This window comes from Zonotrichia albicollis, chromosome 8, assembly GCF_047830755.1.
Source record: "Zonotrichia albicollis isolate bZonAlb1 chromosome 8, bZonAlb1.hap1, whole genome shotgun sequence".
NCBI lineage: Eukaryota > Metazoa > Chordata > Aves > Passeriformes > Passerellidae > Zonotrichia > Zonotrichia albicollis.
Genome location: NC_133826.1, coordinates 9,151,980 through 9,175,624, shown reverse-complemented (window position 1 = coordinate 9,175,624; position 23,645 = coordinate 9,151,980).

Genomic DNA, 23,645 nt, shown 5'->3' with positions numbered 1-23,645 from the left:
TACTCAGTCCTCATGAACTCCACATCTTCTTGCTCTGAGAATAAGCAGCTGCCTGATGTCTCCGTCAAGGAAATCACATGCAAGACCAGCAGTTTTCCCAGCAGTTTTTTTCCCTTTAACTTCTTTTTTTTCCTTCCCCTTCCCTGCCCCTTTTCAGATTATGGGACTCAAAGAGTTATACAAGATTGCAAACTCCCAAGGGCACTGCAGTTGGCTCACAAGAGAGAAATGGGTTGGCAGGAGTGCCCTTCCCATGAATCAGGAGGATGTAATCAGCTCAAGGCTGGCAGAGCACACCATGGCTGTGATCCCTATCTCTCCATTCCTTCCTTCTCACCCTGGAGGTTCCAATCTCTGATCACTGATCTCACCACAATGTCAAAACGGGGCTGTTCCCTGGCAGGTTGTAAAACTGTGTGCACTGAAGTCTCTTAAGATGAGAACAGTAAAGGTGAAGGACTTTGGAGAAACAGAAATTAAAACTAGTTCTTGTGGAAGACAAAATTACTTCTCCAGCCTTCTTCCCCCTAATTTAAGTCCCGCTTAAAATCTGTCATGCAAGAACAATTTTCAACTTCTGCAGTTCAGGGAAGGGAAGAAAACAAAGGAGGAGAGTTTTGCTTGGAGCACCTGCGCCTCCAGGAGTTGCTGCTTGAGACTCCTTCTCCCCTTTCCTGGAGAGGTGTGTGTGGGTGAATAAGTGGGGTTAAGCATCAGTCAGGGCAGTGGTAAGGCTTGGCTCTCTGCTGGGGCCAGCCAGCTCCAGGAGGTGACTCAGGGCATGGGAAATCCCAAAATGCAGCAGGTGCAGCTGTGGCCCAGCTGCCAGCAGAGATGGGCCAGGAGCCAGGGCAGAGGATGGGGAGCTCCAGCCTGTGCAGGTGCTGGCTGGTGATGCCCTGCCCAGGATGATGTGCCTGGCACCAGCTCAGTGAGCTAAAATGGGTCTGCTCTTGTTCCCCATGGCCTAGGGTGGGCCAGCTGCTGGCCTATGGGCCAAGTGATGCCCTGATATCCCTTTGGGACACTGGTGTCTCCTTGCTGGATGAGCACTTTCCTGCTGTTATGTCCATAAGCCCCATATGCTGGGGCTTGAATCTTGGAGTGCTGGAATTGAGAACTGATCCTACTCCTGCTCCTCCTCCACTGCCTGGCAGGGCTGGAGCCTGTGGCTAAGGGAGGACACAAGGATCTGCTGGATCTGTGAAGAGTTCTTTCCCCATTGCTCACACACCTCCCTGTGTCCACAGGGCTGTTGCTGGGTGGGTGCCACCACACCCCCGAGGTGCTGCAACCCTGCTGTTACCAAAGGAGGGGCACAAAGCTGTCATCCTCTGTCTGTGACAAATCACACACGGTCAGCCAGACTGGCTGGGGCTGAAGGACGCTAGTTCCTGCTCACCTGACACCAGAGCAGTGCTCAGGGCACAGTAAACACCCCGTGGTGTTTTCCTTAGCACTGTCTCCTAGCATGTGGAATGCTGCGGCTCCTTTGGACAGAGGTTGTCTTGGAGTGACTAATAGCTCTGTGTGTGCTCATACAAATATTTCTTGTATGAAGCAATCTGATTCTGGCACTCCCAGCATCCTGGAGCAGGGAGATCCATGGTTTTGTCTATGTGCTGTAGGGAAGCAGCATCTCCTGTTGGCCTCCCACAGCTGATTTATTTTACTCTTCTTGTTTCCAAGGAGGAAATAAGAAATTGTTTGCCATTCACCCAGGTATTTTACACTTCTGTTCTTCCATTTCACCCTGCTGCTTTTAAACTATTTCCCAGAAATTAACAACCTGTTCCTGCCTCCAATTGCCAGTCACCTCCTCTCTGAAAAAAGATCCAAGCAGCATTTACAACAGCCAGCCTCTTGCTTCATTCCTCCTCTCCTTGTTGGTTCCTGACTCTTGAGTGGAATTAGGCCACATGAAACTGCAAAAAGGTAAAGCAGCTCCACTCAGAGCTGTTTAACCCCTGCAGAAGATGGTTCAGCTACTTGAGCAAGAAGCAGTGCCCCATGGGAGTGATTTCTTTTGTCCCTGCCAGAAAACTGCATGTTTCAACCAAATTCTTCACTAGGTGATGTTTTTATTGTTCACTTTGTAGGCACAAAGGTGTTTGTCCTTCTCACTGCCTGCTCCCCAGAACTCTGTCAGTGCCAGGGCCTGTTGCTCCCAAATCATCTTCAGGCTGGACTGTGTGAGTTACCCCAATCAGTTTGAACACATGGTTTGTTGTCAGCCTTGTGGACTCTGTTCTGAAGCAGATTAGGAAGTGCCCACAAATTTCTCCACCAGCAGAGTGGAGGAGGAGCTGCCCTGGGAGAGGACCATGACTTGCACGTGCAACTTGCATTTCCACAAACTCTCTTGCTCCTTGTGTACCTAGCAGCTGTTGCATGGTAGCTTGAAGGAAAAGCTGAAGAGATCATTACAGAGGGATCCCTAGGGTGGGAAAGACCCCTTGGGAGATCCCTGATATTGCTGAAGGCACCTTGAGCAAGAGTCTCTGAAAAGCTCCTTTCTGTATAAATGAGGGAGTAGGGACTTATTTTTAACAGCATCTGTGTTACAGGGATCTGAGTTCAAACAGCTTTGCATTAAAAAATAAATAAGGAAAAAAAAAAGTTAAGTGAGTAAAATTACTCCTGTAGCTGTTTTACTCCTGTAGTTGTTTTACACAGCTCAATGAAGATAATTTTATTGGCAATCATGAGTGATTACAGTATTATCTGCCATCAAAAAAGTTATTTTTTGAACGCTAAAGGAATTAATGATACATAAAACTGTGCTTAGATTGAGTGCATTCATCAGCAGAAATGCCTCTTGCTGGCACTGCTGCACTGTAATTACTCTGTGTGCTCAGAGGAGGAGAGCAGGAGGTGGGGGTGTTGTGTGTGCTGCCACAGATTTACACACACTGACACACTGAGCAGCTGGGGCAGGGGGGAGCAGAGCCAGGACAGCAAAGCTGGTGAGCAGGGAGACAAGTTTGACAAGTTTCACACATCCTTTTTCTTTATTGTGCATTACAGAGTGAAGAGTGGGGGTAATCTCTGTTTAAAACTTTACAGGGTAAAACCAGTATGGATAAGATGATTAAATGCTCCTCAGAATATCAAGGGATGAGTCCAGTCTTTGAAGGATGCTGCTTCATGGTGGGATCAATTGATAAAACCAATCCTGGGGTCACAGGCAGTCATTGCCCAGCCCTGGGAGACTGATGGGGATGGTGGGAAGGTCAGAGGTGCTGTCCCCAAGGGACATCTGCTCATCCATGTGCTCTGGGACAGCCCATTGTGCTGCCTTTCTGTGGGGCTGGAGCATGGGCACGTCTCAGCAGGCCTGGGGTGAAGAGATGCAGGGGAAATTCTCCCCAGCTTGCTCCCCACCCTGTGGGCCTTCAAGGGAATCATGATACTGAGGGAAATGTTTACAGGCTGGGGCATTGCAGAAAAAGCTGTTTCAGGGACTGTGGGCAGTGTGTGCAGAGCAGCAGGATGTTTTCCATGATCCAAAGGCTTTGGAAGGGTTTTTATAAGAAGTGTGATGGTTCCAGCCCCTTTTCAGAGCCCATGGGCCCTCTGCAGTGATTGACCCATGCTGGGCTCAAGCAGGGAATGTAAAACCTCCCGTGATCTCCATCTCCTTGTGCACAGCTGCCTTCCGAGCTCAACCCTGACCCAAATGAACAAAGGGCGTTTGGGGGAACACCGGGTCAGCATTCCTTGCAGCACCGAGGAGAAATCGCTGCTGGATGCGTTTGGCCTTTCGGGTGTAGCCACCAGAGAGCAGGATTGAGCTGCTGGCCTGGCAGGAATCCTGTACACAGAGACTTCTGCACTCTAAATCCTGTGGTATATGCTCTGAACTTGGAGTACAGTGCAAAGCAGAAAGCCCTTTTAGGGCTGTCTGGGTGATGAGACAGCCCAAGCTTTTGTGGGGAGCAGCACTTTGATTTCAGGTGGTTTTAAGTGCTCTTATAAAGCGCTGGAAGTTCTGCTGTTGATCCACTGGGACCACGTTGTTTTTGCTAAGGAGAGATCCCAGCAGAACCTGACCCTGCAAATTGTCAGCTTTGCTGCTGGCAGGATTTGTTGCGGTGGCCAGGACTGTGCCTCAAGCCTGGCAGGCTGCCTGCCCTTCTGAGGGAAACCCAGAATCATTTGGGTTGGAAGGGACCTCTGGTGTCACTGACTCCTTCACCCAGCACTGCCAAGAGCACCATGAAACCACGTCCCTAAGTGCCACATCTGCACACCTCTTAGGGGCCTCCACTTTTTGTGACACAGCCACTTCCCCAGGCAGCCTTTTCCATTGCTTGACATTGGAATGAATTGAATGAGCAAGAGCATCTCCACCTCTCTGAATGCACATTGCAGAGAAAGGGAAACACTTGATATTATTTGTGTTTGAAGCCCCATGGCCCAGGTTTTGAGGCTAACAGGGGCTGTCTCAAGTTTTAACCTGTCTTCCCCAGAAGTGATATTTTTCTGTAGGGTGGAGTCTGGATTCAAATGGGGTCCTGAGCCATAGCAAGGTCCTGAGCCCTGAGTGAATGGGCTGAATCCAGACCTCCTTGGCCACTGGCATTGTGGGTTTGTTTGTCTGGCAAAAAAAGTACACACACACGGAGGTTTCCAATTTCCTTTTCCTTTTCCTTTTCCTTTTTTCCTTTTTTCCTTTCCCCTTTCCTCCTCCTCCTCTGTTTCCTTTTCCTTTTCCCTTCCCTTTTTCCTTTTCCTTTCCCTTTCCCTCTTTCTCTCTCTCTCTCATTTTCAAGATCCCTACTTTCTGAACGGGCCAGGAGAGGGAGACAGGCAGCCAGTTACAGCACAGCCCAGAATTCCAGCTCTCCCTATTTGCCCTGGGATGGAAGCTAGCACACTTTGGATACACACACTGATTTTCCCAGGGAGAAGGTTTCATCTCACCTGCAATTTCCATTTACACAAGCCAGATAGGCACAGGGCAGGAGGAGAAGCTGAGGTACGGGGCAGGACCATGCCTGGAGGGATGTGGTTGGTGGCATCTTCATGCTGACCTCCTGGGCCCTACTGCAGGTTGGGATTGCTCTATGTGGATCAGTGCAGACATCCCTGTGGTCTGAGGTGGGTTCTCAGGTGGTCTGTGCGGGTCCATTGAGCATCACCACAGATGTCACCTCTGCAGGGACACTCCCCCTGCCCCGTCCATGCCGAGTCTCTGCAGAGTCTGTACAAGCAGCAGCTGGTCCCTGGCTCAGCCCCCTAATGGAGCAGTGTGGGGAGCCCTGCCCATGCCAAGCTGGTTTTGGTGAGGTCACCCCATCACCGTGGAGGCTCAAGGGGCAGAGATGTGTAGGGCAGTACTGGGGAGGCCCTTGGTGACTCCTGTCGTCTTCCCAGAGCCATTGGAATGCCACAAATCATCATGGCCCGTGGGAACAGCAAACACCTCAATGGATTGATCAGCCCCTCCCATTGTCTGCATCTTCCCCTTCCCCTCTCATCCCTCCTGGGCCAGCACCACCAAAGGGCTGGTGAGATCACCCCTGTGCTGAAAACAAATAAATAAATAAATAACCAAATAAAAATGCTGACGTGGAGAAGTCAATCAGCTTTGTGTGGCCTTGTAATATCTCATTTTATCCGCGCCACGCTTTATTAAATTCTCATAAACCTGTCAATGAGGACAGATACCATTTCAGTTTACCCCATTAGTTCTACACAATGACATCGGGGGAGAGAAAGACAGGGAGGTGGTGGGGAGCCACTCGGCGTGGAGAAAAGAGGAATGAATTTAAAGAAAGGAAAAAAAAAAAAGAGAAAATCAGAGCCAAAACTCGCCTTCGTGACAATAATGTAATAACATCAGCTCTCAGGGAAAGTAATTGAATTAAGTGGCTTTTGTTAATGGTGTTAAGATTTGGAAATGTAAATAATAGGTAGGACTCTTTAGTGGAACTCCAGTTTAGGTAACTGCATCCCTGAGAATAAGAAATGCTTTGCTGTTAAATGTGATGTCAGATAGTTTTGTTACTCCTCCGGTTTCATGCCTGCAAAGCATATTTTGCAGTTTTAAAGCCGGGTGTGTTTATCATCTTTCCTTTCTAACTTCAGACGGAGCTTAATTCAGGAGTATTTGCATGAACCCTTCTTAGCCAGTCCCTATCAGTTATTTGCACCGCCAGGAATAAAGTATTATTTCTGCCGAGCTGCTTTGGAGAACTTCCTGGCTGCAGGGTGACTCTGCTCCGAAGCCTCCTGTCTATTTACATGTTCATTAAAGGCAGCAGCAGCGCTGCTCTCTGCAGCAGGGCCAGACTCAGCCCCTGGAGTAAAGTGCTGGCAGAGGGACAGCAGTTACACCGGGCTTAGGCCAGTGGGGATGGAGAATCCAGCCGACAGGTAGGATGAGCCAGGCGATTTAGAAATGACTTTCATGGGAACTCGTTCTGCTTAAAATATTATTGGATTTTCATTTAGCAACCTATCAAAGTGCAAGAATAAAGTCTGAGCTGCCTAACCCACATAGGTCTAAACAAACAGTCCTGCCTCCTGCTCTGGGATCTGTCGGCTCGCGGATTGGAAAAGGTCCTTCGGTAAGGCACGGGCTGAGTCTCAGGGAAACCTACTGTGCCAGGTAGAATAGGGGGCTTTGCATTTATTCAGGCTGAAAATCTTCCCCTTTGCAGGATGAAGGCTCTCCCTGGTCTGTGCCACAGGGATGCTCCATCCCCACTTGTCCCCTTAACTCTGCCTGCAGCTGTGTGGGCAGAAAAAGCACGGGGCGGAAAAAGTTCTCCCATGGCTTTTGCTGCAGTCCCACAGCAAGTGGGCAGCTCTTCACACTCCAATTCACTCTGGCATGTCCTTTGGGGACCTCCTTCCAGCTTCACCTGTGATCTGCCCTGATTTCTGCCAGTGATGGCTTTAGCTCTGTTTCTGTGCCTGGAGATCCTTCCTCATAGCTGCCAGCTGCTTCCCCTCCAGGAATCTCAGGCCCCACACAGCCTCAAACACCTCACAAGCCTTATCCCACCACCTTCTCCAGCCTTTCCCTGTAACATTTATAGGCTTATCTGGAAAGAGCCTTAATGTCCCAAGTTCAAGCGAAACCTGATGCAGCTCATGTGGGCAAAGGAGAGAGTTGCCAGATTGTTAATGTGGAAATACAGGGTCCAAGTAAATAACACATTTTCCTCAGGGTGTTTCTTAAGCAGATTTAAAAAAAAAAAACAAAAAAACAAAAAAACAAAAAAAAACCCACCACCAAACAAAAACCCCCAAAAAACCCCAAAAACAAAAACAGGGAAAAAATAATACTTCAGTCTTCCTGGAGAATTTGATATTTCTTACTACTGTCCATTTGCCATATTGCCATAAAGGGAAGATGGGGTAGAACAGAAGGATTTGTTTCTTCCCTTATGGGAAAATAAAATAATAACAAGAAGAATATTGCAATTAAACAAATGAAACAAATCTTTCACTACTCTCTCTGCATTAGAAAAGAAAACCCCATCACCCTATTAATGATCAAATTCTTAAAACCAGCCCCTGACTGAGCAGCATCCCTCTAACAGATCCCATTTTTCTGACCACACCTCTATGGCAGAGGCAGCTGCAGGCTGGGCTCCTGCCCTGGGCTCTCCTGAGGATGCTCTGGCTCTGTGCAAGGTGCTGGGGTGGGATCTGTGGCTTTCCCTTCTCTACAGACAGGTGGAACTCTGCCTCCTTGCCTAGAAATGGGACAGTTTGTGGCTCTGCTTTGCAAATTGAGGTGCTCAGCAATGCAGCAAGATAACAGCTGGAAGGAGAGTTACACAGCCCTATAGACAGAGAAGGACTTTTTTTCTTGGAGTGCCATTAAATAGTTTTCCATGGCAGGACCCGGGCGATGCTATTTTCTGCAGATAAAAAGCAGGTTATTTTTCATTAGCTGCACAGGGCTGTTGGTGGTGGCAAACTTGCCACCAGGTCTGTAGCTCAACACAACATGAGCAGAGAGGAACAAAATCATAAAAATAACTGAAATCCACTGAGGGCTCTGTTGAACTGCCTTTTTAAAGTGCATCAGGTGAAGCAAAAAGGAGTGGGATAACCCTGATGCAGGAAGCGGTGCTACTGGATTGGGAAGTGCATACACGTTGAGCAGGAGATGTGAGCATGCCAGAGCCACCCCAGTCTGCTGGATTTTCATGTCGATGGGAGCCTGGCCCTGGCTGCAGCATTTTGCTCAAGCAAGACTGAATTGAAGTTTTTCTGGTGGGACTGTCCTGGTACTGTCTTCGCTGACAAGGTCCCTGCTGAGCCAGGAGCCTGTTGGAAGCAGACAAGGAAAGAACAGCCCTGCAAGCCAAAGAAATCAGACTCCAGATGATTTACATGGAGCATGAGGGGCACCAGAAGGGCAGCCAGCCCAGAAAATGAGATTATAAACTATCATCCCCTGTTACACGCTGGGACGTGGCTGCAGGGTGGCCCTCTGGCATCATTCAGGGAGGCAGCCGTGGTCTGGAGTTGAAAGCAGAAGGCTTTTGTCTTGTCAGATTGGAAAAGCCCACATCCTGAGGAGTGTCTGAGAATGTGTGCAGTCCTGCCTTCCCTGCTGCAGCCTTTTCCTGGCCTGTGTACAGTGCTTGACACCTTTAGAGGCCACGAGAACATCCCAGCTGCTCCCTGCCATGTCCTGCTGTCCCCATGGTGGTCTGGAAAAGGGTGAGAAGAGGCAGTCTGGTGGACTGAGGTGGTAGGAGAGAAGAAGCCCTTCCTCCAGGTGGCCAGGTCCTACAGAGAGCAGTGCTTGAGGTGGACCCACTCCTGCATTCCAACTTGCTGCTGTGGGGCAGGTGGTACCTGCAGGGCATCACCCAAAGTAGTTTAAACATTGACCTTTTTGGGAAAGGAGAGGTGAAAGGAACCTGGAAAGGGGATACAGGGGCCCTGAAGTAGATGCACCAAGCTCTTTAAACTGGTTTAGGGTTCAAACTGGGTCAGTGTTGCATCTAAACTTAGAAATCGCAAAATACTCCATGTGGTGATGCAAGCCTGCTGGTAGAGGCTTGGCTTTAATGTTCTTCACCTCTGTGATGTGAACCCTCAGGAAGGGAAAAGCAGCACGAAAAGGAGTCCTCAGAAGAGGTAGAGCCTGTGTTTTATCAGAGCTGGCATGGATGTGGTTAATAAGATAATCTGCGGACCCTCCAACACAAAGAGAAAGTGAGTTTTCTGATCCATAAAGGATCAGTCTGCAGGAAGCCCCATCAGACTCCTCAGCGTGAAATTACACCACAGCAGGGGGGTACAGTCCTGCTACTGTACAACATTAGAGAGATGAATTAGGAGTTGACATTCATGTGCTTAATATGCCTATTCCTGGCATTATCCCACAAGGACCAGTCCCCGGCAAGGACTTACGGTCACCGGGTCCAGGGAGGTATTTAGGGTTGCTCATTTGCTTCCAGAGCCAGGCTATCAGGCTTCCCCATCTAATCTCTCCTCATCAGGAGCAGGGGGGAGGGAGCACAGCCCAGCTCTGCTATCTCACAGCAATCTGGTCTGGGGAATAACCACCAGGTGCTCCCTTGTTTCTCGAATAAATCACAGCGATCCTCTGGACTGGTGAGAGTGGAACGGGGGAAAAAAGAACACATAAAAGCATGACTTGGTGCTCAAGAAATTGAGAAAAGGGGAAAGAGCCAACCCCAAAAGTATGTGTCTTGCATAGTTGCTGCTAACAAAAATAAATATTTACTGGAAAGGGAAGTCTCAGCAGGTCTGTATTAGGAATTATTCAAACTGGGTTTGCCTTTCCGGTGTTAAACTGGTTGGAGGTGTGCCTTGGACAGACATGGGCACTCTGAGCTGCTTTACCAAATGGGTTTTGTCAAGAAGCCAGAGTATTTCCAAGCCCCAGGTCTGGGCTGTGTGAAAATTCCTGCCTGTTTGAACTCTGAGCCAGGACAGAGTGCTTTTGGTTTGTTTTTTATCCATGAAATATTTTGTTGAGAGCAAAATTTTTGGGGAAGGGGGAGAATCTACTCCAAATTCTGGAAGAAATAAAAAGAAAAATGTTGGCTACAAGGCTAAATAGTTTTTGAACTGATCATTTTCCAAGAAAAAATCCAAATATTTTTTTCAGAGAGTAGCTGTCCTGCAGGAAATTCCTGATTTCATGGACGTGCCGCACTTCTGGCAAGTGCGCTTGTGATCAAACTGATTGAAAAGCCATTTAATTGGAACTGTTTTCAGAATGCAGAATGAGCTCAAACTTGGCAAAGCTAATGGGGGAAGCATGGACAGACCCAGGAGAAATAAATGAGAAGCAGAATACTCCCAGAAGCTGATTTTGCAATGGTCTGGCATGGAGAAAGGGCAAGAGCCTCCCCAGCATGAGCATATCCTGGTGGCTGTGATCACATTGTGTGGTGTGTGGGCACTTTGCAGCTCACAAATCCTGCTCCTCCAGCTCTCCTCTTCAACAGTGCTCCCTGGGAAAGGGGAGCAGGAATATGCTGGGATCCTGGCACTCATCTGGCCATGGAAGAGATACTCAGCCTGAACATGCAGGATCAGTCCTGAGCCTGGCCATACAGAAACATCTCTTGTTCTGGACACAGAGAACGCCCAAGTTTGTAACCCATTTCTACAGCACTTTGAACATAGGCACATTCCTGCTTGCCCTGCTTGAGGTGGGAAAAAGCAGAAAGGTCATGAGACAAATTCAAGGAAATTGAGTGAATTGGGATTCTAAACCACAAAGCTGCTGCACCAATATGGGGACAGCATCACCATGCCCCTTGGCTTGGTTCTTCTTCTCTCTGTTAAGACCATGGGGGTGGAGATGAGGATTGCCATGGGCTCTTTTTCCCTTAAGCACAGATTTTGTGGGAATATTAAATCTAAATCAGAGCTAACATTGTCATGACTGAAATCAAATAACAATGTGTATACCCAGATATCTTTAGTGTTTTCCATGCGGTAGAATTTCTGGATCTGGGCTCCTACAGCCTGACACCAAGCCAGGTATGGATATGGTTCTTGGGCTTGTAGAGCAGACTCTGGAGAATGCAGATTCCATGGAGTTCAAGGCTGAGCTGGATGGAATACCCATCCCTATGGACAGGATGAGCTTGCCCCTGCTGTTTCCTCTGCCTAGTGGCACCATCTCAGTGAGTGATGTGTAGCCACCACTCCATCTCCCTAATCTTCTGCAAACTAGTCCTCAAGTCCAAATAAATACTTCTTGGATGCCTTGTGTTCAAGGAGCCTTGAAAACTGAAAACCACACAACGTTTTGGTTGTTCTGTTGTCCACACAAGCCAAACACAAAATATTCCCCAACCCATTTTGTTGATTAAAATAAATCCCAAGAAAAACATCCCTAAGTAAACCAATGTGTGGAGGCTAATGGAGCACTTCCCACCTGAAGGATAAATTCCCATTCTCTGAGGGAGTGACAATTTTTTTTTTAGCGTGTTTGGCTTTTGTCTCCTGTGAAATCAAAAGTCTCCCACTGAGGTTTGGGTTTCATGTCTGGGTCACAGTTTCTACTGAAAGGAATTTTCATTATGGCCTTGGAAACACTTAAGCCTCCCTGTGCAACTGATCCATCCGAGCTTTTCATATCCATCAGGACCATGGATGCCATCAGCAATCAGGGGTGAAATCTCAAGCAACCTGAGAAGGAGGTATGAGCCTTAGGATGAGACAGGATCTCATAGTGAGATTAACATGGGCTGAGAGGGTAATTAACCACAGTAATTATTTGCTGAGGGTGAGGTGGGGGGTACTACCTCCTTGTTGGCAGACTTTGGACTGCAGGATGGATTCCCTGTTTCAAGGGGGAGACAATTCACTGAGGTCCTTTGGTTTGTGATGTGCGCTGACAGAGTAGATGATGAGGCTGAAACAGAGGTTTGGGGACCAGTCTAGCAACAGCTGAGTCCTCCGGCCACACAAAGTGTGAGAAGTAAATAACTATTCCCAAAGTATCAAATGACATGAGGGAGAGAGCATCCCAGGGAGACAGGAGACCTAGGAAATGCTAACAGGGCAGAAAGCCTGGATGTGTTGTGATTCAAATAAAATTCAAATACTGTATTTCTATACCTGGATCTTGCCCTGTTCTTTGAGAACATAATAAAGGGGCTAGTTCCTGCCCTTAACAGACCTTTATGTAGTTACAGCACCCATGTACCTGAAACTCCCTTTACTTTCTCTTTCCAGGTTACACAATATCAACAATCTTAATTTTTCTTTACAGATGCTGTTTTCCAGTCATTCTCATTATTTTTCTCTGGACTTTCTCCAGCTAATACACATCTTTCTAGAACTGGTTCTCAAAACTAGACATGTTTTCCCATCTCAGGTTTGACCAGAGATGAGCAGAAAGAAGATGCATTCCCATATCTTATGGCCTCTCTGAGGGTTGTCCATGGCTGTAAGAGTATTTCATGGGTGTTGTATGGCTTTAATCAAGCAGTTACACCAAAAAATCTGTGACAGGGGTTATGTATGCTGGAAATGGATCACTCTTTTGTGAATTGCTCTTTCTTGTTGAATGTGATGGAAATGAGGAATGTGTCTCCTCCCACACCCCCCCCCAACCTTCTCTGCAAAGGTGAGATGCCAAAACCACAGAATGAGTTATAAGAAAGCAAAATAACTATTGTAAGGTGGATGTCTTCATCAGTGTTCTATATTTAAATGTTTTCTGCATCAAATAAAACAGCTTTTGACATAGAATTGCAAGAGAAAAGAGCTGAAAGGACTCCACCATTGCTCCTCCCCTGATAACTGGAGATGATTCATCACAGTCCAGGTAGGCCCTTGAAATCTGGGGTAAATCTGACAAGCTGTGAATCTACAGCATCAATAAATGTGCAAGGATATTCAGCCTCCTTTGACAAACAGGAAAACCAGAACCAAGAATGTGGAACTTTTCCTCCCAACCACATTAACTGGGGCAGCAGAGACAGCAGTAGCCAGCCAAGCATCTCTGCCCTGCTCAAGGTTAAGGCTGCCCTGATTCCTAAGAAAAAGTTAATCCTTTAGCTTGGGTGGTGGGAGCTCTATTTTTAGGTCTCTCTATTCTTTTACAGCTCATCAGATTTTTACCTCCTGGAAGTCGCTACACAGCCTCAGAGTGCTCCTCTTGAGACAGTGTTTTTTTAAAAATTATTTCCTTCTCCCTTCCCAGGATAAAATCTCTTTTTCAACATTTGGGAACTGAGGAGCACATTTGGGTGGGGTTAGGGCACCTGTGAGCAATTCAAACCCACCTCCTGCCCAGAGCCAGGCTGTTGCCAGCACCAGGTCAGGGCTTGGTTTACCCAAGTTTCACAGCTGCTAGAAAGAGCTGGTGGAGTTTGTGTGAACAAATCTGTGAACCAGCAGGAAGGAAAGAACCCCAAGGGAGCTTGTAAGGGGATGCATCTGCAGTGCTGGGAATAAGTGAAACATCTCAATTTTCTGCACTCACTCTCTTTAACAACCTGATTTTTTGTGCCCTGTTGTGAGTCAGTTCCTCCTGAATCACAGTGTTTACAGCAGTAATTTGGGTTAGAAGGGGTCTTTGGAGGATGTCTGGTCCAGGTGTCACCTTGGCCATGGGAGGCAGCATGTGAAGCTGGTGGTGATAGGAGCTCGTCCTTCTCCACCAGCTGCACAGTGAGCAGCGAGCAGCGCCCTGATTTCTGGAGGACTGAAGCGAGACAGGATGGAAAGACTGACACTGTCCTCAAAATCCCACCTTTTCCTCAGTCCTGGAGGTTACACATCACAGGAGACCCAGAGTTCTGTGAAAATAGTGAATGGCTTCCCATGGGCTCACAGGGAAGCTCCTTCCAAGCTGGTGCTGCCAACCTGCTGGAAGCTCTTCAGGGAAGACCCTGGGGCTGTGCCTTGAGTGCTGAAGGCTCCTGCAAATTACGGGAATTACTGGGAGCCCCCAAATGATGTTCACTCCTTTAATTTCTTCATCAGACTTCTCATGTGCTGCTGGGCAAATCCATTGGTTCTCCCCATTTCTGCTTCCTACCAGGAAAATATCCCTTCCTCCTCCCATCTCCATCTTCTCTGTTTAGGTGAGAAGGGGAGAGGTGTTGATTTACACACAGGGTACAGAGCTCTGCATGACCAGGCTCTCTTATTCCCAAGGGGAAAAAAAAGCCTCAAACAGGATAAAAACCCCCACCAAAATCCTAAAAATATCACCCTGCTGAGCAGGTTTGGGGGGCTGTTTTGCAGAGAGGAATGCAACCAGAATGCAGAGGGCAGAGCCAGCCCTCTCCAGCGGCCCCCACCTGCCCCTCTTTCCCCCAGTGTGTGAACCTACTGTAGATTTCTTGAATTTCCCTTTGATGTTTATCTCCCCGCAGTAATTCTCTTTGGGGGATTTGCTGGAGTGGCGTTGGAAGAATACAGCCTGGACGAGGGCGGCCGAGGGGCGAGGGAATGTTGGCAACAGGATTAAGATCATATTCTACAAGCGCCTGTCAGCCGCTGAATGGGGCTAGAGTTTCTTATCGGCCCGGGGTGCCAGAATGCCTTGGGATTCCTCTCCCCTCCTCCTCCTCCTCCTCCTCCTCACAGGGCTTTCAGCCTGCTGGGGAAAGCACAATCGTGGCCCTCGGTGGGGAGGTGGGCTCTGGGGAGCATCACCCCACAGTGCAGGAGATGGGAGAGGGGCTCAGGGCAGGGCTTGGGCTCATGGGCAGCCAGAATGGCAGCCTGGGAAAAATAAGAAAAAACAAAAAACCTCCCAAACCCCCCACCCCCCACAAAAAGAAAGAAAAAAACCCAACAAGTCCCCCCCTAAAAAACCCCAACAAAAACCAACCAAACAAACAAACAAAAAAACCCCAAAAAACCAAACCAAAACAATACAAAAAACCCCCCAAAAACAACAACAAAAAAACTCCCCCACAAAAACTCACAAAAAACACCAAAACCAACCAACCAACCAACCAAAAAAAACCACCAAAAAAAAAACCCAAAAAACCCCAAACAAAACAAACAAAAGTCTAAAACAAACAAGCTCCCCCCCAAAAAAAACCGGAAAAACCCCAGAAAAACTAACCAAACAATAACAAAAGTAAACAAATAAAAAATAAACCAAAAATACCCCCAGAAAACCACAAAAAACCCTGCAAAACCCAGTAGTAGTGCTGAAATGGCCGGAGGATTTTTAGGTGCAATTCTATATATTAAGAGGAGAATATTCCCTTTTGAAAGTTCTGAGTTTGGTTTCTTGATTTCTTTATCTTTTTTTCTTTTTTTTTGTTTTTCTCTTTTTTTTTTTTGTTTGTTTTTGTTTTTTAGTGTGGGGTTTTATGGCTTTCACTGGGCATTTTAGTTGTTGGGGTTGGGCATTATAGCTGTTGGGGTTTTTTTTTTTCATTCTTTTTCTCCTTCTTTTCTTAAGGTGGAATTGGAGTCCTGGGGAGAATTTAATTGGAAATATTTGGGGCTTGCTTCTGAACATTCCAGGTGGTAGGAAACTAGAAAAGTTTCAGAAGTTCCAGAAAAGCAGAACAATTTTGAAATAAGGAGGGGAGGGCTGGGTGAAACCAGAAAGTGTATTTTGAAAACTCAAAGAGTGTTTTGAAAAGCAAGAGGCAAAAATAGTTATGAAAGAGAAAAAATTTTGGAAAGTTTTGAAGCTACTTTCATATAAAACAAAAACCACAAACACACAGAGCTTTCCTGGGGAATGGAATCAGGATCAAATTCCCCTGTGTGATCATTTCAGAAAGCTCAGGACATGCAGGCTTCTGATGTTTCCACCTGGAAGATGCTTTTTTCTTTTTACAGTTTAGAACCTTGTGATAAAGAAGATTTTGAAGGGACCGGTGTCCTCACTTTTCCCAGCCTGAAACATGATGGATGGACCTGTGTGAGCCCTCTCAGATCTGTACATTTCAGCAGAAAAGAAGAATTTCTGGTAAAATATTCAGATCCATTTAGGAAAATCTGGATTTCGTTTGACTCTGTGGGTGTGGAATGTTTTTCACTTGTTCTGCAGAAAGCAAACAGAAACCTTGCCATTGCTTCTGGTTTGTGTTGGATAAAGGAAGTCCTGCAGGTAATGTCATTTCTGGGTTGCTCAAAACAGCTGGGGAAAGGAACAACTTCTGTCTTTTTCACCTTCTGGATCATGACCACCTGTAGCTATTCTATAATGAGGATTTTGTGTTTTTCTAGAGCCCTTGCCTGATTGAATGCATCAGGAAAACTTTGTCAAGAGACCTGCTGATGAGTGAGACCTTTGCAGAAGCTGTAGAAATCCAGCAAGAGGAACTCACTGCCCAGAATTTGCACTGGAGTTTGGGGAGTGAGGGGGTGAAAGCCAAAGGGGTTAAAATCCAGCTCCTGGACACCTGTGAATATTAAAACACGTCTGCTTTTAAATGAGTTTTTCCCTTATGGTTTACATAAATTTGACAGCCAACTACAGAAATCAAGTTGTCCTTTATGTACATGACAAAATCTCATTAAATATTTTACAAAATTGAGAGTAACTTTCTTTATGCTTGTGGCTGGCAATACCATGAAACTTGAGAGAAACAGAGACTGAGTGACATTACCAGAAGCAATGAGGTTCAGCAAAGTTAAACAGTCCACACAAAATGATGTAAAATAAATGGAGACTTTTAAAATTCCTCTGTTTTTCATAGTCTTTAACAAATAATGCTTTCAAGGTAAATTACAAGGCAACATTCTGTAGTTCTTATTGATTTCAATTGTAACTTTGCCTAAATAAAATACTCTCGCTTTATTTTTGACTCTTTAAATCCATCATTTCTTGCTATTATTCCTAGACTTTGTCAGCTCACTCATTGCTGGAATCAGCCCTTGTTGTGGGAGGGCAATCTGCTCTCACACCCTAAGAGCTCCTACCCTGAGGACCTGACAAACTGCTGCATTTTTGGATTTAAAACTTGCATTTCCAACCCCCCTTGTTCCTTTGAAGTGTGAATAGAACAGAATGTGAAGAGCTACTGTTCATTCATGGAGAATTGAAGGATGTAGGGTTTATGGGAGGAGAAGGGATCACCACAAGGGCTCTTTGGGCAAAGGGTTCTCTGAGGTCCATGTCCACAGGGGTCACTTTCATGTTCCATCTCCCATTCTGCTCCTGGCTCAGTGTTTTTTTGTGTAACTCCAGGGTTTATGCACAGTGAATAGATTATGCCAGTTAAAGGCAGCATTACAACTTTCCTCTCACAGCTGAGGAAATCAGAGCCTCATCAAAGAAAAGTCAAGAAATTGCAGTAACTCCTTGGAGTGAGCCAGGGTAGAGGAATGCTCCTTCCTCAGCAAACTCAGCAAACTGATGCCCAGGAATATTTCCAAGAGCTTCCCTCCTATTTGCATTTCTGTGATTGTGCCACCCTCTCCTGAACATCCACTCCTGAGTGCAAGTGGGACAGGTCAGGGTCAGCTTTTGGAGGAATTTCCCAACTTTCAGAAACTTTCTCCAACTTTTGGAAATCAGCTGAATGCAGAGCAGGGCTGGGCTTGGCAATGGTTGGTCCAAGTGATCTTAGAGGCCTTTTCCAACCTAAATGATTCTGTGATTCTGGATCTGGCTCCTTAATACTCACAGTCCCAGTTTTACAGCAATGCCTCCCCCTTGTGCAGAGGCAGGTTCATGTCCAGTCCTCCTTGTGACTCAAGCAGGTAAAGCAACATCAAGAATTTCATGGCACACCTCACAACATATATAACCTGTTTGGTCCTTTTAATCACCTTTCTTTTTTTTTTAATCAAGCTTGAGACATCATAAAACAAGCAGTGGCACTTTTGGAAGAGGAGAAACCTTTTCAAGATACGCCGGATTTGGGACTGTTATCTCAAATCCATACAGGACAAGAAGACTGGTGTGAAATTTCCTTTTACCCCATAAATTTTTGATGCAGCCCTCTGCCTTTAGCTCCTGCTTGTTTTGCCAGCAGGGTGCAAAGTGCTCTCCCCACATCCCTCAGTGTCGGCACGAGACTCATCCAAGCAGAAAGCCAAAAACTGAGTTTCTTTCCCCACAATGGTGGGCTGTGGCCATCTAGAGCCATTCTAGGGCTGCTGAGCTGGGTGGTGGCAATCAGCAGAGGCAAACACAAGGCCAGTGCTAGGTGACATTCAGGGGGACACCTGGGAGCCTGTGAGGGGGACAGCAGGCTCTAAATACATGCTTAAACACGGCGCTTTTTGCCCAATAATCTGTAACATCGAGAGGGCGACATTAAACAAAATAATAAATCGTGTGCTGGCCCTCAAATTGGATCCCTTTTTTTTCTTTATTTGATTTTGCTAGGATTTATTCCCTTTGACAAACCATGCTGTTTAGAATACAATAGTGGCATAATCACAGCCTGGGGCCCTCATTCTTCAAGATAATGGGATACTTATTCATCTAAGGCAGGTACAAGTCTGTCCTTGGCTTTCATTTTACAAGATTACTTGTATTTCTGTCTCATTTGCAGTAGGTGATATCTGTCAGAAAGCAATTTTCACCCAATTTGGGGTTCTTAATATTTTCTCTTTAAGCTCCTTTGTTGTTGATTTTTCCTCCCCCCACCCCTTGACGAGCATTTTGCAAGCAACCCATGGACAAGCTTCCTTTTATTTCCCCCCTTTTAAACAAACAAACAAACAAACGAATAAATAAATAAATAAAGAGCATCCCTGGCCCTTTTTACACAGCTCGATAATTTATGAGTTAAGCGTGACAGCACAGGAATTTTTCAATGCAGGAGGCAATGTCCTGACTGGTGTGTGCTCCACTTCACCCTCAAGAAAAAGAGAGCAGTGCTCACTTTTGTTTGGCCTGACAGCCTGAAAGTTCAGAGGCGGTAGCCCTCATGCCTCCAGAAATGTGCCAAAAAAGCAGTGTTTTAAAGGCCAGCTGGAAGGCCTAGGCTCAGGTCCTGATTCAGCCTTTGAAGGCTTAACCTCAGCATTTTTTTCAAGTAAAGATGAATGAAAAGCAAGTTGTTAGGTTTTGGGGTTTGGGGTTTTTTGGGGGGAGAGATTTCTGCAGGAATTGTTGGGAAATTAAAACAACAAATAATATTGGTCCACTAGCAAGATTCTACTTCATGCCAAAAAGAAGTATGTGGTAGATTTTTTTAAAGTTAAAAATGAAGCAAAATGGGGAAAAGTATGCGATGATGTGTTTGGACCTAAAAGGCATCCAGATAAAATTCCAACTATTTGGGATTTCAGCCCTTCCAGATTCCCTGTGTGAAAGGCTCCTCTCCTTTCCTTGCTTTCCTGTTTTCCCCTGCTTGCCCTGCAGCCCTCCCTGCTGCTTTTGGATACCCCAGGTCGATTTGTCCCTAAGTTTTATTTGCAAAGCGCGGTTGTTCTTGCTGGAAGCTGCAGGAAGGTGGGCAGAGGGGCAGCCCCCTCCCAGCCCTGACTCCTGTGCTGAGCCCACCACACATTCCTGCAGGTGACAGCCCTGCAAACGCCCTGGGAGGTGCAGGGACTTCAAAACCCAGGTGGAAGCAAAAGCAAACAAATAAAATTTGGGAAATGGAGCTGAAATCAAAAGCACATCTCTCGTCTCTCTTTGCTTAAGCTGTTTAGAGGAGCTCTGTGTGCAGAGGAATTACTTTGAGGTAACTCAGACACCTTTCTTTTCTCCATGGGTGTCTCTGAAGGCAAAACTAATTCACTTCTGCTCCGCCAGGTCTGCCCTCTATTGTTCCCCACTAATGTAATTTTTTTTTTGTCTTCAGAAACATTCCTGCTTGTGTAATCATCTCCAGCACAGGGAGCAAAGAGAGGAAATTAAGATGTTATTGAGGGTTTGAGAGATATCTCATGTTTCAGAATGGATCAGAGGCTCAGAGGCCTTTTTTTTTTTTCCTTTTTTCTTTAAGGTGCCTGTTTTGGGGAGATTAAGTAAATATGGTGTATGGATTGCTGGGGTGAAGCAGGGCTGCTCTTCAGGAAGCTGTGATGCTTCTCTCTTCTCCTGCACTAAAAGCAATAAATATAGCAATATTTATCTCCATATGTCCTTAATTCCAAGTGTGCGTCCCTCTAAGCAGGAAATCTCTTGGGGGAAGAGTTTCACCTCTCCAATCCCAAGAAGTTTTTACCAAACAGCTCCAGTCTCCCTGTGGAAGAGAGGACTAGACTATATCAGAAAAATCAGACAAGATTTTTTTTTTGGTGACATGAAGCAAAACTGAAGCTGACAAATAATTTCTGAGTATTTTATTTTGTCTTCAGCAAGGCTGAGCTGGAGGGAGCTGAGCTGCTTCCACCAGGTGAGTGATTTATCTTGTTACAGGAGAGTTCATTTTTTAACTAAAGAATGAGACTGTGCACATGAAAATCCATCAGCAAAGGTTTTTCCAGGGTAACACAGTGTATTTCAGTTTTCCTCATGTTTCCCTGGGCAGCTGTGAGGACCTGCATGGAGATTTTAAGGTGGCTTTGAAACTGCTTTGTGTTTCTCTGCTTCTTCTTGTGGTGTCATTGGAGAGATGGTCTCCTGTCCCCAGCAGCCACACTGGCCATGGCCACCAAACCCAAGATGACACTGGGCTTAACTCACAGAGCCTTTGTGATGCTCATGCCCCGCTCATTGACTCCATAAGAGAAAAATAATTAGAAAATTAGCGTAAGTATTGCATGTTCTCAGACCAAACTGTTTGCAGCTGCCTTCGAAATAAGGGGGGGTGTAAAGTTTACTGCACAAAAATGATGGATAAAAAGTCAGCCTGGGAATCACAGGTGCCTCAGCTGGGCTTGCTGATGGTCCCCATCATCTCCATCATCCCCATCATCCCCATCATCCCCATCATCTCCATCATCCCCAACATCTCCACCATCCCCACCATCCCCATCACCCCCATCATCCCCATCATCCCCATCACCCTCATCATCCCCAACATCTCCACCATCCCCATCACCCCCATCATCCCCATCATCCCCATCATCCCCAACATCTCCATCATCTCCATCACTTCCATCATCCCCATCTTCTCCATCATCCCCATCTTCTCCATCATCCCCATCACCCTCATCATCCCCATCATCCCCATCTTCTCCATCATCCCCATCATCCTCATCATCCTCATCATCCCCATCATCCTCATAATCTCCATCATCCCCATCGCCCCATCATCCCCTTCATCCCCATCATCCCCATCTTCTCCATCATCCCCATCACCCTCATCTTCCCCATCTTCCCCATCATCCCCATCGCCCCATCATCTCCATCACCCCCATCATCCCCCATCCTCATCTGGAGGTGCTGCTGGCAGAGACTGGAGGGTCAGCATTGAAGAATTTGCTGAGCTAAATTATCCAGAAAGGGACTGCAAAGCATGGAGACACCAGGTAAAACTTAAGCAAGAGCCCCAGGTGATATACAGACAAAAGCTGCAGGAATTTAAGCCACTTAGGCATTATTAACAGCTGGGTTTGTCTGACATGTGCCTTGCAGCAGGTTAAAATAAAACCCCAGTGCGGTCCCTGCTGGACTTGCAGCTCCTGAAAACAGAGGCAGCCCCAGTGTATAATAGGATCTTCACTGCTGTTCTGGGGCTTGAATAACATTATGGTGACTTTGCATAGATTTTTTTGCCCTTAATGCAAATAGAGGAATGATTTTCTAATCAGGTAAGATTAGGCTGAAACATGATAGCTAGAGTTTGGTTTATTAATGAAATACAAAGAAGTAGCCTGTACCTTTGTAAACTATTCTTAAAAATAATGCAATGTTAAAAAAAAAAATTGGTTTCTTTGGCTAGCAGTCATGTGAGAGAGCCTTGATGCAAATCTTTGTAATGAGTGCATTCCGATGAGCGTTTGAAAAATATATATGTATTTATTTGCATTGATATGTTTATATGGCTTTACACATCAACTTAGTCAGGAAAAATTGAATAAAATGTCTCAGGTCTGGGAAATGAGAAGAGATTATGAAAAGCAGATTTAATATAGCACCGTTTTTTGATGTTTGTGGCACATTTCATCATATTGCCAGAGACACCCAATTACACAGCTTGCAGAGTAATCAGCAAATGGGGAATCCAAAGGAGAATATTAACTCTGGTCTTTTTTTTTCCCCCTTCCTCCTCCTCCTTCTTTAGCAAATATTATGTTATGCCTTATGGAAATGGATCAAAATGCCACATGTGCAGTTAATACTGAGCTCTGGAGCTCTTTCAAATCTTATTTTTCCCCTCACATTGTATTTTTCTGGAACAAACCTCCTGATAACTTTAGGACATGGTCTTCAAGGCCAAAGCACCACCTTAAACTTCCTGCAAGTTTGGGTTTCAGTTTTACCCGGTGGCTGACTTTACCTCATCAGCCTTGTGTGAGGGAAAATTTGAGTTATTAATTGAAGATAACCATGTTTAAGGACGTGATCATAGCTCATCCATTTATTTCCCTCTTTGTGAAGGCAGGAATTTACTGAGCAGTTTGATGTCCTTGATGGTCACAGACACTCCTCACCCACATGGTTTTTAATATTCAAAGCAGACCTGTAACTGCAGTGGAAAAGGAGATCTAATGATTAATATTTCCCTTATTGTGGATTAAAAAAAAACCCAGCAATGGCTGCAGTGTAGGGCAGTTGTGGCTGGCTGATATTTTGGGTGCATGTGATCAAACAGTCTTCAAAGGCACTGATGGAACTGGGTCAAAACTATTAGCACTAAAATTTTTGCAGTGTCTGCCCACATTCCCACTGTTCTGGTTCTCTGCCTGGCTTAAGAAAAAGCCACTTTTCTTGAGAATGTCTAAAAACTTATTAATCACTGTTACAAATGCACTTGCATTTCCTTCCAGATTACCTTCCCCCTTCTATGTGTTTCCCTTTACATTATTTCTACAGTTGAGAAAATAAATTGGGAAATCATATTAATGGGGGATGACATTCTGAAATGGAATAATCTGATTTTTTTAAAGAGCTTGATTATCAGATGACTTCAGGAAAATATTGATAAATTCAGAATTTTTTTTATCTGCTTCACCAGGCAACAAATTGTGCCTATACCCAAGGTGAAAATCCCATTAAATAATTACCAACTTCCTGCCCAAGAAGTAGTTTCACCTTTCAGGTCCAAACTAACCCTGAAGGAACAGGAGGTGCAGGAACGAGTTTGCAGAAGCTTTTCTGCCATCTCCTGGAGCACAGCCCCCCATGGCTAGGTGTAGAAAAGGGGACAGGTTCTCACCAAAAGAACAGAAACATCCTCAAAATCACACAGAAAGCCCAATTGTTTGAGAGTGGCCCCATTTATTGTGCGCCACTGCCTTTAGAGATGTGCTGTCTGGTCTTCCCTATCTTCACCTCAGCAGGCAGGAATTTTCCCCTGGGTTGTGCAGGAAGGGGACAAGAGGTGCTGCAGCCACTGCAGTGGTGTTTTATGGCCAAGGGGGATTTTCACCTGACACCCCAACAGCAAGAAGCTGATATTCAGCACCTTCTTGTGCAGATTTTCTGTGTGGCCCCAGCCTCAGCTTAATCAATGATTCACAGAATGCATTTTTCTTGTTTTTTTTTTTCCTTTTTATTAGCTGAGTATGAAAACAGGCAATAATTTTACAGAAAGCAGGACTGGCACAATTGGTACATAGCATCATGCTGCAGCTTTTCAGAAATGAATATAAACTCTTTTTTTTCTTCTTCTTCTTCA